This window comes from Canis lupus, chromosome 6 (assembly GCF_003254725.2).
Source record: "Canis lupus dingo isolate Sandy chromosome 6, ASM325472v2, whole genome shotgun sequence".
In the NCBI taxonomy this organism is placed as follows: Eukaryota; Metazoa; Chordata; class Mammalia; order Carnivora; family Canidae; genus Canis; species Canis lupus.
In genome coordinates this window covers 59,887,934-59,906,148 of record NC_064248.1, presented here as the reverse complement: position 1 = coordinate 59,906,148, position 18,215 = coordinate 59,887,934, and the positions used below count along the sequence as shown (strand labels likewise).

The 18,215-nt window shown below is 38.2% G+C and overlaps 1 long non-coding RNA gene across 1 annotated transcript in view; it reads right to left on the bottom strand.

Annotated features, from left to right (window-relative positions):
* LOC112640928 (uncharacterized) overlaps window positions 1–17,475 on the bottom strand; it is a 61,027-nt gene extending 43,552 nt beyond the window's left edge. Inside the window, exon 1 of the long non-coding RNA XR_007411531.1 lies at window positions 17,366–17,475. This is a non-coding gene — a long non-coding RNA (uncharacterized LOC112640928). The remainder of the gene's footprint in view (window positions 1–17,365) is intronic.
* Between the last annotated feature and the right edge of the window lie 740 nt (window positions 17,476–18,215).

Genomic DNA, 18,215 nt, shown 5'->3' with positions numbered 1-18,215 from the left:
TAAGTTTCAGAAAAACATATTTTTCCCATTCCAGTCTGAAACTTATTACAGTTTACCAGTCCCCATGTTTTATCACTTCAAGGGAAGTACAGAAAACTTATTTCCATTTAGATTACCTTACCTATTTTTAAAATATGATGTTCTTAAGAATTTATTCTATATAAAAATCAGAAGGTGTACTTGTTTTGCTTCAACCATCATATGTAATTTAAGAAATTCATAACAGTCTATTTACCCTGATTTTTATATTTTCTGATGTTTTTTTCCTTTCTTAAGTTCCAAGCCTCCTTCTGTTTTCATTTCCTTTCTGTTCAGGTTTCATCTGAGACTGTTGATTTTTGTCTTCATCCTTAAAGGATATTTCTGCTGGATATAAAATTCTAGGTTGACTATTCTTTTCTTTCAGCTCTTCAGAAATTCTGTGCCACCTTTTCCTGGCCTTCTGTGTTTCAGATGAGAAATTCACTATCACTTCATTCAATGTTGAATTCAAACTGATGCTCAATTCCACTGATAAATAATGTGTCATTTATCTGTAGCTGCTTTCAATGTTTTTTCTTTGTATTCAATTTTCGAAGTTTAATTTTAATGTATCTTCGCATAGATTTCTTTGGCTTTATCCCACTTAGGTTTTGCTTAGATTGTCAAATATGTAGATACAGGTCATTCATCAAATTTAGGAAATTTTCAGACATTATTTCTTTAAATATTTTCTGTTTCTTTTCTTCTCTCTCCTTCTTTATGTCTATGTTTTCTGTTATTTAAGTTGTGTAAATTTTATTGATCTGTCCTCAAATCCATTGATTCTATCCTTTTTTTTTAATTCTATCCTTTGTTATCTGTTCTCTACCACTGAGCCCACCCAGTATTTTATTTTGCTTCCAATAATTTTCAGTTATATAATTCCATTTGGATATTTTTTTAACTTCTATTTCTTTGCTAAGATTTTCTTGTTTTTCATTTGATTCAATAGAATTTGTCATTGCTATTGAAATATTTTTACAATGGCTGTTTTGGAATTTTTTTTTTTTTACAATTTTATTTATTTATTAAATAAATTTAATAAAGAAAGAAAGAGAGAGAGAGATAGAGAGAGAGAGAGAGGCAGAGACATAGACAGGGAGCCTGATGTGGGACTACATCCCGGGACCCCAGGATCACGCCCTGAGCTGAAGGCAGGCACTTAAACACTGAGCCACCCAGGCGTCCCTGCTTTGGAATTCTTGTCAGACAATTCCAACCTCTGATTCATCTTGGTGTTGGTGTCTCTTGATTATCATTTCAAGTTGTGATTTTTGTGGTTCTGGATGAGTGATTTTTTTTTTTTACTGTATCCAGATATTTTGGATATTAGTATTGGTGGGTTCTCAATCCTATTTGATCCTCTGTTTTGTAGACAGTCCCCCTACTGAAGTATAGTATGAGTGCTAGGTGAGTGTGTATATCCAGCATCCCACTGGACCCTGCTGACATTACCCAGGCAAAAATGGAGCACTGATTCATACTGCCTCATTGGAAATGGGTAGTATGGAAGTTTAGCTCCCTCTTCAGCCTCCAAGAGACCTTTCTGCTTAAAGTAGAGCACTGATTTGCACCACCTCATCCCTTCCAAGTTGGGGGTATAAGCTCAGTTGGGTTCCCCACTCCACCTACTGTTATAAGGAGGACAAAAGCTTGGGGGTGACTAGTACCAACGCACTCTACTTTGTTCAGTTTCATTGATTTCAGGTGGAGGTGAAGCATCAGCTTTCTGCTGGTGAAGGAGACAAGTAGTGACAAGCCCCTACTCTTACCATCTGTTCATGTCTCATTGCTGCTGGGGCAATAGTGCAGGCCCAGCTTACAGTAGAACCCTGCTTTGTTGTTTATTTCCTAAAGTAGAGCATGAGCTCCATGAGACAGGGATGTATTTGAATCATCTTTACAGTTCTAGAACCTCTAGCATGATACAGCTATTCTTTTTGTTTGTTTGTTTGTTTGTTTGTTTGTTTTTTGATACAGCTATTCTTGATCATTAAATGAGTAAGTAAAATAATGAATTTCAGAGATAATGGGATTAGATGAACTTCATGGGCTCAATGTTTCTGGGGTTTTGGTTCACTAAACCTAGGGGAAGAAAGAGTCCAGATAACCTTTTCTGTAATTCAATATTTAAACACAAGATTTAGAATTGCCACTAAAATAAAGTGATTCCCCACCTTCCTGAGAAGAGAATTTGATCAAATCCTCAAAAATGCCAAGGGGTAAGGTCTATACTACCTCTTCTGAGAAGCAAATTTAGTTTTTCAGAACTTAGAACTACACATGTTCCTCCCCTTTTCCCCATGTAGATCTACCAAGAGGCCAGAAACCCACTAGTAACAGCTTTGTCAGCTGTTTCCCAGTGGCTTTCTTTCAATTTTAAAGCAGTATTATCTGGACTCATTAAATTAACAATACTCTCCAATGCACCCACTCTGTCATCCATCTGCTTAAGATGCTTGTCAGATGATACCCTCCTGTATCTGCAGTCTTCATCTGGAACTCAGAGTTATCGAACCTGGCTCCAAGGTAGTGCACCTTCTGTTCCAAGCTACAAAACTCTCATCTTTCAAATCTAATGACTATGTAGTGACTAATAACACTCCCCTCCCCCACAGGTCCCCATTAAGGATCTTGGGTCTTTGGAATACATTTATACCTGGAAGATGATGAGTAGAAAACATTTTAGGGATAAGAAATGTAGAAAGGTACCTATGAAAGAGATTCAGACTGTCACTCTTACTTTCCCTCAACCAGAGTCTGACCCTGAACTATTTTACCCTTTTCCAAATGTCAATTCATTTCTAACAACTTGAAAACCTCCTTCCTTCTTCATCCCCATGAATAAAAATGTTTGGCCATCATGGGAATCCAACCAAGACACTTATTTTACTAAAAGTAAATCAAAATATAACCCTCAACTGCAGAGAAATTCAGTGAGTAAATGAGGTAAAGTGAATAAAACTACACTGCCTTTTAAACATAATTATTATTAAAAACTTTCAGTGATTACCCTTTATTTCAACTCCTTGACCTGGCAATCAAGGTCCTACAGGTTAATATAATCTCAGCTCCACACCTTCTCCCCGAAATCACAATTACATACCTCTCCACTCCAACCTGACTCAATTTAATTGTTCTCTGAAAGGTCAATTACAAGTTTTCCCAAGTTCAAATCTCTGCTCATACCTTCTGCCCTGCCTGGAAAACCTGCTGTTCCTTTCTGCATGTCCAGTTTGTCCACAAGCATCCCTGTAATCTTCAGCATCTTCAGTCTTCAGTGGTCCCTCATTTGGAATTCCTATAACAATTTTCTACATCAGTCACCTAATACCTAATGTTCACTGCTTTACTTATTATTCTTCTAAGCCAGTAGTTCTCAAAGTTTATTATTCATCAGAATCACTTGGAGTGCCGTTAAAAAGATAGATTTCATTGGCTCCCCTGAAGAGATGCTGATTTAGTAGGTGTGGTAGACAGAATTCTAAAAATGGGCCCCCCACAATTCCCATACCCCGCTTATTCAATTAAGCACTAATCGAGGTACTGCTATGAAGGGATTCTGCAGATGTAATTAAAGTCTCAAGCTGGCACACCTTAAAATGTGGAGATTATCTAGTTGGGCCTACACTAATCATATGAGTGCTTCAGAAGCAGAGAGTTTTATCTGACACGCAACAGCAAAAAAAGTCAGAGAGATTCCAAGTACAGAAAGGATTCCATGTGCCTTAGCTGGTTTGAATATGGGAAGGGCTGGGTGGGAAAAATATGTGGGTGGCTTCCAACAACAGAAAACTGCCCTCAGCTCACAGCATGAATCTGAATTTTGCCAACAACTAAATCAGATTTGAACTGGACTTTTCCCCGAGTCTTCAGTAAGAAGCTACCCTAGTTAGACCATAAACAAAGAACACCTAGCCATATGGCCCAAACTTGGGACATCAGAACTGGAATATACTAAATATGTGTAGTTTTACACTGCTAAATTAGTGGTCATTTGTTACACAGCAATAAAAAACTAATATAATAAATATGGGACTGGGCCCAGGAATCTGTTTTTCAATAATAGGTGATCCCTGAACACAATTTAAGAAACCTCATTTAAAAGTTTGATAATTAAAAAAAAATAAAAATAAAAAAATAAATAAAAGTTTGATAATTTTCGGGGCACCTGGATGGCTCAGTGATTGAGCATCTGCCTTTGACTCAGGTCATGATCCTGGGGTCCTGGGATGAAGTCCCACATCAGGCTCATCACAGGGAGCCTACTTCTCCCTCTGCCTATGTCTCTGCTTCTCTCTGTGTCTCTCTCATGAATAAATAAATAAAATCTTAAAAAAAGTTTCATAATTTTCATTCAATCTGTCCAATAAACTAAGCTCACAACTAATTTCCTACTTGGCAAGATAATATATTTATCCCTTGGATTTGTAATTAATTCTACCTCATATAGGGATACTCTTGAATATATTTAAACTTATTAAAAGTCTTCAAAGTAGATAAACTATTTACATCCAAATATGATACCCCAGATCTGTGTTTGGACAAGTCTTCATTCATGCGGAAGACAAGGAAATACTGTGATAGCAGAGGATGACTTCTGGATGGACCACTAACTTCTTTGTAGCTATGCATTGGCTACAGGGCGGTAACAGGAGGCCCTTAGTCTACTGGTTAGGTTTCTGGATGAAATTTGACCAAGAGCACCCTAAAGCTGGAGTTAAAAATGCCATGCATTATACTGGTCTCTCAGCATTGACCAGCCACTCCAAGTGTTAACAGAATATTTGCCAGGTAACATGTGGTAGCAGGTAAACTATTTTGCAGGTTTCAGGAAACGCGAGGAGCATAAGAGCAAGAACTTGAGATTCTTTAATATTTTGAAATTCTTTCACCATGGAGATTCTCCCAGATTTCTTTTTTTTTTTTTTTTTTTTTAATCTCCCAGATTTCTTGATGGAAGCCACTGAGCATAACCTTTCCAATAAAGGAAAACATCAAAAGTTGTAATGGAATGCAACTTGGTTACTCTTTCTGGTGTTAAGGAGCTCACCACCTCACAGACCAGCCTAGTCCATATCTGGACACCTCTATTACAGAGTGCTTCCTCAAGCAGAGCCATAATTTGCCTCTCTGTTTCTTCTCCGTTTGCTTTAGAGTGGCTTTTGCAGTTACTCCACAGTCAAGTACTCTGTAGACATTTGAAGACCACAATCATCTGTCACCCCTTTGCTGTGTATGTTTTTATGTACACATTCTCTCCAATGATATCTTTCAAGATATTTTCCCTATCCTATTCCATGTGACTGGTCTCTAAGGAAATCAAGCACATCAGGAGTAGTAGGGAGTAAGGCCTGGGAAAGGCAAAGTATTTACAAAAACAAGAGAGGATTAGTGAAGGAACAACAAGGAATAGAGACACAAAAAGGGAGAAACTGATATACAGACCAAACAGCACCCAGTTCGTCATAGCTCTCAAGTTCCCAAAGAACAGACAGGATTTGAAATAGCATATTTAGGCCCACTACTACCTTAAAAAATAATTTCCTATCATCACACCACTATTTTATAGACCTTACTGCATTCACACCCCTATTTCTGTCAGAATCATAAAGGAGCTGCAATCACAAGCCCTAATGGAGCCTCTAACCTGAGCCAGAGAACAAAGAAGATTCTAAAGACAAAACGAACAGATCGCAGAGGAGGAAAAGCAGCCCTCAGTCCCCTTTGGTCCAGTTAATACAATATAGTCTTTGTCTTACTTGTTAATATCTAGAAGCCTAAAAAGCTAAATATGTACAGCGCTTATGTGTCTAGACAGACAGACAGTTCTAGACAAATCATGGAGCTGAATTTTTATGCTTTGGAAATATTTTAAACAAAGATACGGCTGTTAGTGCTTTTATACCACACATGCCCATGGCTTGAACGCTGCAGGAATTCAAGCAAGCATTTTCAGATTCTGACGGAAGGGAAAAGATCTGACATGACAAAAAAGTTTCTTTTCTGTTTCCCTCTCCCCTCCCAGCAGCCCTGTGCAACACCTGTCTCATCAGCAGGGGCACTCAGAAGGGATGGGCCTCAAGGCACCTCAGTCCCAAGATTCTCCATGCCTCATTCTTCATCCACGCTGCTCGTAATGTTCCATCACTGGCACAGTTACACCTGAACACTCTGGTGCTGCCAAACACCTGGCTTGATTTTCCACTGTCCAAATGAAAAATAAGCATAATCTGCTTTTTGAGGATACAGCAAATGAGGGAGTTCATGACAAATTGTGTTGGTTTATGCAGAATAGTGATAATAAGATACAAATGAGAATTTTTTGCTTAATGAATAATACTAATCACGTTTCAACAAATGCTGTGCCCTTCTAATTAGAGAGACTGCATAAAATCAGCTTAATTTATTTGTGACTAGTTATACAGAGTTTAAATATTTACTAGAGATTTACTCAAATGTTTGAGAGGATTTTAAACATTTCCTACAGTTGAAGCGGCCTGCCTAGTTCTGTGGGGTGCGGTGACAGCTCTAACTTGTGGGAGCTCTCTGATTTTGTCGTGTACCATGAAAATCCTGGTTTCAAGATGAAGAAGAAAGGGTATTATTGATTTACATACTAATTCTCCAACTGTTACTCATTTTCTTGATTCCAGCTTCCAAAGTTGCTCTCCCAACATTCATCACTGTAGTACACTGGAGGGGATGAGCATCTTTTTCAATAAATTATAGGAACTATGACTAATTACAGTGATATTAACTATGCAAAGTAATGTGTAACTTAAAATGGATACGTTCATCATTTCAAATTATGCCTTTGACTTTTGATGGTCTAATATAGGCATGCTCTTTTCGTACTGAATGTGTACTATATTTTCTAAGAATCTCTTTGCAATTATAGATTCTGCTTATGAGCATACTGACCTGGTAAAAGTAACTTTCTAGAGCATCTTCAATGACCCAGAGCAATTAAAGGGACAAGCAGATGACCGTGAGTGATAAAGAGCACAGAAACATATATGTTATGCCTCCTGGACACAGAATTAGACATAAGGTCTGGTCATTAGAAGCTTTGCTGAAACGCCTTATCTATATTTTTCAAAAGTATTTTGACCCTGAATTATTTTTATTCAATCCTAATGGCAACCTTGGAGAGTTTATATACATGCATCCTTATCTTCCAGATGAATTGTGGGGCACTGACAGGTTATGTGATCTGTCCAAGGCCACTGGACCAAATTGGGATAGTCTTGGACCAGACCCAGATTTTGTGCCAACTAGTCCATGACATGCGTTCTATTTCATTTAAACAGATATTTAAGTGAGTTCATTAAAGACTCTTAGAGAAAATTTCCAAAATTCTCTATTTAAGCAATATAATTCGCTCCATCATCCATTGATCCATTCATCCCTCAATCACAATCATTTATTGAATACACTTTCTGTGTCAGACATTGCATTAGATACTGCAGATAGAGCATGAGGATACAATCCTTAACATTACAGAGCCCTTCCTCCAGTGGAAGATCGAGATGTAGTCAAAGAATTATAAAGCACCATCAGAAAGACCATAACAAAGGTTTGTATAAAGTGCAATGGAAGCACAGAGGTGAGAAAATTATTTCTGAGTAAGAGACAAGTAAAGAGGTGGTCAATGGAGGATTCTCCAATGAGGTGATGGTTCAATTCAGTCTGAAAGCATTCACTGGATTTCTCCCTGCAGACAAGAGCAGAAAAGGCATTCCACATGCTTGAAAGAGTAAAGCATGAAGGGCACAGTGTATCAGGAAAGAAAGGGCTGGAAAACTAATCAGAGGATTTTATACAGGGCCTTCTATGTCATTCTAAAGAGTTCAAGCTTTATTATGTGGAGGTAGAGTCAGGGGAAGGTTCTCAGCAACAGCAATTGGGTAATTATTCTGTTTCATCAGGATCACCTGGAAATACTATGTAAAATGGAAAATATTAAAAGAAGAGTAACCAAATAGGAGGCTATTGCTACACAGTATGAGCAAGTGATAAGGATCAGAGTTAGGATCAGGGAAGTAAAGGGCCAGGACTGGGTAGAGGAAATGGATTTGAGAGGTATTTAGAAACAGAATAGTTTATTCGATTTTATTTATAGTATACATAGGCATGTATTCCGCAATTTTCATTTTCTTTGTTCTTTCAGTTTTTAGGTGACATGACTCATTAGCCCTTAAGTTTCTAAAGACAGGAATAAAGGTTTGTTCCATCCACGTGGATGGAACTGGAGGGTATTATGCTAAGTGAAATAAGTCAATCAGAGAAGGACAAACATTATATGGTCTCATTCACTTGGGGAAATAAAAAATAGTGAAAGGGAATAAAGGGGAAAGAAAAAATGAGTGGGAAATATCAGAAAGGGAGACAGAACATGAGAGACTCATAACTCTGGGAAATGAACTAGGGGTGGTGGAAGGGGAGGTGGGTGGGGGGTGGGGGTGACTGGGTGATGGGCACTGAGGGGGGCACTTGATGGAATGAGCACTGGGTGTTTGTTATTCTATATGTTGGCAAATTGAACACCAATAAAAAATAAATTTATTTTTAAAAAAAAGGAATAAAGGTTTGTCAAAGGGAAATTCCCGTTAGTCTCTTGAAATTGCATCTTGTACTGTACTCACAATGTAACAGATATATTTGTGAATGAGAGTTTTTGACTTATGAGTGGCTGACACCCTGTGACACGATGGACTTTTCTCCAACTTACAAAGAAACCAAACAGCAATATCACAATAAAAAATATTGTGCATATACATCTATATGCATAATAGAAGAATTGGTATATTCCTAAATGTACCTTCTCTAGATACCAATTGTTAATACCACCACAAACATTAAGGAATATGTTTGTTCCAAACTATAAATATATAACCCAGATTTTAAGTATTTAGTATGACTTATCATGATTCAAGACAGCTTGTGACACGTAATGCACGGTTTAAAAAAAATGATCTTCTAATAAGTGGGTTAAGTCTAGACTCTGGAGCCAGTTGCCTTTCTCCAAATTCTGCCTCTACCACTAAACTATATGATCTTGGATAAGTCATTTAAAAACTCTTTGTGTCTCAGTTTCTTTCTTTACTTGTAATACAGGATGAGAAATTAACTGCCACAAGAGTTGTTATGAGTATTAATGAGTTATTATATGTACAGAGCTTAGAACAACTGTGACATTATTATTATCATTGCTGTTATAACCACCCAGTTAAAGAAAGGCAGGTTCAGGCCTTAACCACATAAATGGGTTCTAGCCAATACTTTTAATTATGACAGTAGTAATCTGGCTGTCTTTGAAATCCAAAATAAGATGGTATCATTACTAATTATAATAAGAACAAAGAAATTGTCTTTCAATTACAGCCAGGTTCCTGGCCCTGACGTAAACACGTGATTTACTTTGAAAACCACAATCTCAAGAGATTAGATCAGTTTCAATTTTTCCCTGGTTTTCCTTTAAAACCTCCTAAATATAGAGCATCCCTTAGTTTATATAAAAACGTTTTTCAACTTGGTGATATTTTTAATCTTGAAGTGAAAAAGCCCATTGTTTTCTACGCACTATTGCTTTTTCATTTGTCCTACATCTCTTCTTCCAATTTTCAGGAGATGCTAAACCCATTCATCCTTCTGAGACTTGACTGATAAATCTGGGCTTTAATATAAAGAAAAGGAAGCATTTATTAAAAACATAGTAAATGCTCAATAAAGATTTGTCAGGCCAGACTTTTAATATAAGCACTATATTTAGGCACTCCTATTTGGTCCTCAAGACATCACATAAAGTAGTGATTATTATCTCTGCTGGGCAGGCAAGAAATCTAGAAGATGCAGGGCCCTGCTTAGGGTCACACCATTAATAGATGGCCTGGAAAAAATTTGCCCTGAGGTCACCTGACTATAAATCCCTGTACCCAGCCCTAGCTACCAAGGGGATTCTTGGCCTTCAGCTCCTCATGATGATTATCTTAATTCTCTTAGACAAAGTTGGCCTCTTCAACGTGTTAAATATCTCATTAAGCTTTTCTCAAAATATTCAACTCCATTACTTCTTTTTCTTCTGAGGTTAACTTAGCAGCCTAAACAACATGCAGAAATTCTTATGCAGACACATTATGGTGGAGTAGAGTACTGTAAACAACTCTCTAAATACACAGCAACCTTATCTTAAAATCAATGTACCAAGTACAGGTAGAAGTTCAGAAACTAACTTGACTTTAGACCTTGGTCATCTCAAGCACCTTTCAGTAACTGCATGGGCTCACATTTTATTACTGTTATAAAATAAAGATTAGTTGATTAAATGGAATGTAAAAAATCTCTAAACATTTTTTAAAAGTGTTTAATGAAATGACCCTTTAAAAACAACCTATTAGCTGTCAGATGCCTTTCAAATATATATATAATGCATCCTAATTAGAACAACAAACAAACAGCTGAGGCCTTTAGGGTCCCCAAGATCATAAAACTTTCAGCCTCTTTTCTGACATCAACAGCTTTAGGCCCCATTTCACCCCTGGACAGTTGGTGCCTGAGGCTGCAGCCTTGACAGGCAGTCTGCAACAGCTCGGACTGAAGTTGTTCTGGCAGCAGAAGGAGGCCCCAAAAGCATCTGATTATTTTAAAATGTGCTTTCATTGTGCTGCTTGCAGCTGTGAGTTAATTTTGTTAAAAAAAAAAAAAAAAAAAAAAAAGACCATTTGCTTCTTTAAAATCCAGGTTTTTTCCCCTCTGCAGAGCAGCTGCAAGGAGAGCAGCATCAACTTCAAAAGCCCCCTGCCTCCCTGAGAGCACCACTTTGGGAGGCTGCCTTCCTCACCAGCAGGGGAATCAACACTGTGCTGCAGAGTGCACAGGCTCCTGAGGTTTCCCTCATTGGCTGCTTTGTGCAGACAGGCAGGAGGATGGACCAACAGGAGAGCACACAGAATCCTTAGAAGTACTTTGGACCTATTCTCAGCCCTTTTACAGATGAAAAAACTCAAGGACAGAGAGGTTAAGTGGCTGGCCTAAGATTCCACATCTAGTTAATGGCAGCCCCACAGTGCATATAATCTGGACCCAGGAGCAATGGGGTGTGGGGAAATAGAGATAGGGGTGCCATCATTAGACCGATACTGCCAGGGAGCATTCTTCTTCCCCAAGGCAGGATTTATTACAGCTGTCCACTTGATATCTTAAAGATGCCGCCACTGGCTCCCTTGTTCCTCTCCGGGTCCATTTCTGAATCACCTTCTCAATAGAATTTGGAGCTACTCATCTCCATGCTCACCATTTACTACAGGCTCACCTCTCTCAAAAAGTACCCTCTCTCCAATGCATCATGCCTTATAAATCGTAATCAATTTGATGTGACTGCAACTCATTAGATGTGAATATAAGTCTAGGCTAAATTTACTTTAGCATTAGCAATCCATATTGCTCATGAGGTTGCTTCCTTTGATCACACTGTCACGTTTGCAAGGGAGTTCTAGAGCCTGGCTTTGGAGTTTCTTTGGTCAGCATGTGATAACCAGTGTTTCTGAATCCTCCCAGGTTTCCACACACAGACTTAGAATGAGCCATATGCTAATAAACAGTGGTGATCATCTCATCTCTGCCACTGCCCCATTAGCAAGAAGGTACCTCTGCCAGTCACTTGCCAATCAACTTCACAGAATGTAGGTTGTGCCTCGCCCAATTCAAGTCTCCTAATTAATGGAGTGACAAAATTTTGACATTTTTTTGGCTTCTCTGGCTCTTGTGGGAATTTGGGGAAGAGAATTGAAAGAGGTTCAGAAGAAGGGGGAGAGTGAAAAAGGAGAGAAGAATACACACTGACTTAATGGGTCTTTGCCAGTTTTTGGCTAATAGCAATTTTTATAATAAAAAACCTTTAATTATAAAAGGAATATGTGTTCCATGGAAAAAAATCTTTAAAAATAATAGAAAAGAAGAAACAAAATGAAAATAATTTAAGTTTGATCTATTTTATTTTCATGTAATGAAAACCTCAATGCCACCTAGCCTAATTAATTAGGTAATATGTTAGCTCATTCTAAAATTAGGGCAGACTTTAATGTTATGATTCAGAAATGTAACAATGCCACCACATAAAAGGTCTCATGCCTCCTCTGCTCTGTCCTCCCTGTGATAGTTCACTAAGGCCAACTTCCCCCTAAGATCATAAAATCTCTTCCAATATCACCTAGAACTCCAGGTGTCCTTATCCATGTCAGGGAGAGAGACTGGGTATCTCCTACCCACAAAAGTCTTTCAACTTTTTCTGATTATATCCAATGAAATTATCTGCCTATCTCTGAACTAGACATTAACACCAAAATAATGCTTTTCATTAAATGGCTCATGCCTGGATATGTGTCCACATATAACCTAATAACCATCACTAGAGGGATGGGATCATGCTGATTGATCTCACACAGTGATCGACCACCAATGGAACTCAAGGTGAAGTTCAATGTCACCAAATTGCTTGGCTGCTGCACATGGTGTGGAGGTATGGGGGGATAATGGGATGAATGCTGGAGAATCAGTCACAATGTTTTCCATACACTAAGTAATGCAATTGCCTAGAGAAGAACCATTGTTGGTATTTTTGCCATGTAACTCTGAACACACACACTTGTGTGTGTGTGTGTACTGTAGATCAGAATTATATTGTATATATTATTTTATGGCCTCTATTTTTTCTAAAAAATATATCAGAGTTTTCTCATGTCATCAAATATTATAAAAATTCTTTAAAAGGCTACATGCAATTTAAATAGCCTCTAAAATTTTAACATTCATTGTTTTATTTTCATCCTTATAAATTAAGCTACAATAAATATATTTGTACATATAGCATCGTTCATATTCAGGCTTATTTCAACAGGATGGAGTACCAAAAATGGAGTTCATGAGTAAAAGAGTATAAACAAAACTTTTAGGTACTTATAACAAAAGCGCCACCTAGAAATATTGTACCAATTTTATACTCTGCAATAATATACATCAGTATATTTAAATATCCACATCTGTTATATTTTAAAGCTCCCAAAGTATAAAAAATATTGTTTAGATTAGTAGCTGAATCTGTGGAGGAAAGCAAAAGGAGAGATCACTAATATATTAAAAACTTGGAATTTGGAATATAGGAACTCTTGATTTTTTCAACTGATAATGCCTGGACTTATCCTAAGAGGAAACAAAAAAATAAGATCATATTTGTGTGAAGAAAAGAACTAAGGTCCCCTCAGGATCTACAGTATGCTACTCTATTAGTCCTGACTCTTTGATATGTAAATTAAAGGCATGTAATTTGAGCTGGCTTACGCAAAAAGGTGAATTTATTGACTCAGATGACAAGGAAAAGGAAAAGTGTAATTGGGAATGGCTAGAAAGAAAGATGTGATGGTACCAGGATCTTTTCTCTCAGTTACCTCACCTACATCCATGTCTTCTGCAAATCAGGAATCTCTAAGAAGGTAGCACCCCAGCTGCCAGCAGCTTCTGAGTCTGCATTTTCTCACCATCACCACCAGAAAGCCTCACTTCAGCTTCAGTTTCAAAGATCCAGGACTATATTCGGATTGCTCAGGCTCAATTTATCTACAGATCCCTCGCTTTCAGGATATTGGGAGTAGGCTTCCAAAGAGCACCCAGTTACTACTTGATTGACCTCACATCAGGGTCAGTAAGTAAAAAGGAACAGTTCCTCTAGAGAAGTATTATCACAAGACAGAAGGCATGCTAAATGGACACAAGCCATATTATCTTATAAAATCCTTAAACAACTTTATGACAGAGTTACTGTCATAAATGTGCAGAGGAGGAAACTGAGACTTATAGAAATCAAATTCATTGCCTTGGATTGATCTCTCTCTTTTTCTCTCTCTGTCTCTCTCTCACACACACACATACACACACAACACACACAGACTAAGGTGATGGAGCTGGAATTTATACCTTAATTAGACTAATTGTAAATCTTATGCCTTTTCACTAATTATGCATTAAACACTCTTTAGCAATGTGACTATTATATAAGGAAAGACACTATGATTATATGGCAGACAATAACAATCACCCCCCATCACTCCACCCTACCCTCCCAACCTCTACCATGTGGCCATATACTACCCTGGCTTGTCACTAATCCATGTGAGAGCATGTTTCATATATGTCTGTCATCAGCTCTCTCTTCTGAGTCACAACTGCTCAGGGCTTCTGTGAATCACAGAGCAATGGGGAAAAGGCACATACTAGAGGAAACAGCCTGTCTTCAGCCCTCTCTAGATCAAAATCTAGCATTCACTGTAATAAGATGTGCTGAATTTCCATTTGTTCACCTTTCAATCATGTTATCTAAATGGGCTAAATCTCCCCTAAAGTACACAAAATGGCTTCTCAGTATCCAGTCTGTTCCTCTCATTTTGTGGCCTAGGGGAATAATAACCATAGAGATTCAACAATTTGCCCAGAGTTAAAAGCCCAATTAATGTCATAGGTGAATTCAAACTCAAGCCTCTCCTCTCAGGCTAGTAGTCTTCCACTCACACATGGATGTTCCAGTCACTCCAAAGCAAACTGGGCTCTCAGAGTGAAAATTAGCTCAGGAAGCTACTCCAGAGAAGAAGGATAAAAGACAATGAGTACTTGTGCAATTTCAAAAGAAGAGCATCCCATTGTTTCCTTGGAAAGAGACAAACGCATATCCAAGGATAGTGGAAGAGAATAATCAAGGTCAGTAGTAGAACAATACTAAAGTGAAGTCAGCAAACATCCATTACATTTCCACTAGGTGCCCAAACACCTTTTATGTGCAAGGTGCTGGGATCAGACCAATCTGTTGGGGAAGATAGGCACCAAAAAGTCACAGGAGTGATGGCTGTTTTGAAAGGTCAAGTGCAGGATCCAGTGGGAATAGAGAGTCCATGGATGGCAGTAAGAGGGGCCGTTCAGAAGAGGGGACTTTAAGCCAAAGGATGAGTAGGATATATCCAGGAGCAGGTGAAGTAGAACAGTGAGCCAAACAAATGGAAGAGCACATACAAAGGTCTGGCAGTGAAGAAAGTGATATTGTTGGGGTCTGAAAGCTGAGCCCTGTGGTTGGAGCATAGAGGGAAAGAGAGGGCGGAACAATCGTCCTCAGAGGCAAGTCAGGACCAGAGTATGAAGAGCTCCAGAAGCCAAGTCCAAGAATTTGGTCTTTATCCTGAGGACAATAAGAAGGGTTTTAGGCAGGGAGATGCAGAATCATCTCTGTGTTTTTAAAAGATCATTCTAACAGCGGCACCAAGAGATTAGAAGGGACTAAAGCTGAAGGTAGTGAAAAACCTCTTAGAAGGTGCTTGCACAGGTCTGATTAAACCACAGCGGTGGCTTAGATGTGAGTGCTGGCAGGGAAGAAGGGGCGGGGACTCAGAATTTGCTTCCATTGTTCCCTGAACCACACAAAACAGGAAAAGCAAAATCAAACCTAAGGTCTATACATGAGAGAGGTATCTGAGAATTAGGATAGAAAAGAATCCACATTGTCTCCTGTTGGCTAGGAAAGGACTAGAGAAATGAGTATACAGAAGAAAAATAAAATTAGGTGTAGTAATTCTGATTCACAGACACTATTTCCTGGCCAGATGCTGCTGTAGAAATTTCAGAAACACCCGCTAAAATCATAAATGAAAATCACATATTCGTAACATTTAATGAGAATACAGGCTGAATTTACAGCCGCTGAATGTGCAATATGGATGAAGATGTTGATTTACCCATGGAAGATGGAAATATATATGATAGAGGAAAACAATACCCAGAAATGTGATAAACATTTGCATGAAAATGAGTCACTGGAAAAACCCAAAACTTCTTCAATACTTTATGCACCAAATTATCTTCAGAGCAGTCAAAAAGAAATAATAATAAATAATAATAGTGCATTTTCCTGCCATTATTTTTTTTTAAAACTTCTGTTGACTTCGGTGGAAGTCCTGCATCTAGATGTGGTCCAGGAAATTTATAGTCTGTAACTCAGACCAAAGACCTTGAGCATCAAGAAAATCTCTTACCCTTATTTATATACACTGTTCTTTATCACAAAGGAAGAGCTGGTACCCATTCCAAGTAACCAATCATTATGCAAGGAATATTCTGACTCACCCAGCATCCTTAATCAGTAAATGCTGTGCCAATGGAAAGAGAGTAAGAAGAAGTCACAGCATCCATTAATAAAAAATGACTGGGGCTTTCTATCAACAGAAGCATCATTAGGAAATGTATGGTAGGAAAATAGTAGGCTGTAGATTTGTGGTGGCAGGGATGGCAATGGAATACTAACATTTACACCCTCTTAACCACTTGGTTTTAAAAGGATGCCAGATTTCAGGTACCTACACATGTGTTTAATACAGTATACTGCATTTTCAGCTTCTTGCTGAACTCTTGTCTATAGTTTCAAAAGATGGGACTGCTTATCTGACCCTATGGCCCTCCCTCCAGCCTCCAAACACAAATATTTCCCTTTTTTCCCAGTTTTATTGAGATATAATGGACACCTAACATTGTATTTTAAGGTGTACAACTTGATGATTTGCTATATGTAATTATTACAAGATCATTACCACCATAACTTTAGCCTAAAAATATGGAATGCTTCATGAATTTGTTTTCACAGGGGCTGATCTCCTCTGTACCATTCCAATGTTTTAGTATACGTGCTGTCAGGGTGAGCACCAAAGATATTTCTAACAGGTAGCTGTCATTTCCTGAGCATATCTTCCATGATATGGAACTGATGAATTCTCAGCAAAAGATAAATCAGTTATGAAGGGGAAGGACCTCAGATTAATCCAATACTTTCTTGAACAGTCCCCTCTCTTTGCTGTGCTTCTACTCCCAACCATGAACCCTAGAGTAAATAAAGGAAGTATTATTCACATTTCCAGTAAACTGTGCAATCTCCATCTCAACTGAGGATGTTTTTTGTCACATAGTAGACCTGTAATTCCAAAGTAACTGTATTGCATTTTGAAAGAGAACACAGCAGTCGTGTTCCATTAACAGAAAGCCTTCTCAAGCGTGTCTCCTGGTAGGTTAAAGGGATCTGAGTCATTCGCTGAGGGTGAAGGGAGAAAATTAAGTTCATGTAAGAAACACCTACAAATCTTAATAGGGGGATGAGCTAAAACTACAAAAGTCCTCACTACTGTACAATATTTCAAGTATCACTAATGCATGTCACCAGTGGATTAACTAATAGTATTCTGATTTAATGGCATTTCTGCCCTATCATTAACCCAAGCATGGTCCATAAAGTTATTCAAATATCAATAAATGAGCTTACTACAGTTTATGTGATTTCCAGTTCTATCAGTTCCATAAGAATAACAGCATCAAATTCCCCATCCAGGGTCAGTCGTATGGATCTGAAGGCTAGGGATTGGATAATACCAGTAGTGACTCAAAATGAGACACAATTCCCATTGTGTCAGGATTCCATGACTTCTTCCATGATTTGTTTTCAAAAGATCATGGTTCTGATCCCAATTCTGCAGGGTAGTTTCTGATGATACTCCACTATGAATCCTATATTCTACCCTCAGGCGGACTCTGGATAGATGATGTTTCAAACCACTACTCAGTCTGTACTGAAAATTACACTGGTTTTGATAAGAAGTAGTTGGAATATACCACCCCCCGTCCACCTTCCCCCCACCCAAATCCTATTTAATCCAATCTTCTATTGGAAGTTAAGGATTTATGTCACTATTATAGAAAAACTCATTTTGCTTATAGTACCAACATGGCCAAATAAATGACTTCAAGATGCTAGAAGAAAGTATTTGGCCAAGATAAATAGGTGTTCAAACAAGCCTCCCCAGCTTACTCATTTTGCTATATGGAAAATGAACTAACTGAGTTTAATGTACAGCAAATGAGATTTGGAAGCACGTTCTAATTCACTTCGTTCTGTACCAGAAATGAGCAGTTTTTGATTTCCCTGCTTCTACCTTTAACCCCTACAGTGTACTTTCAACAAAATGGCCAAAGCAATCCTTTCAAAATATACATCAGATCATGTCTCTCTTCTAAATTCTTCCCTTTCTCCCATTCTATGAAGGGTGCAAGCCAGAGCCTCGGCAGTGGTGTGCACGCCCTATACAATCTGGTCTCTCTGGCCAATTTCTTACCCT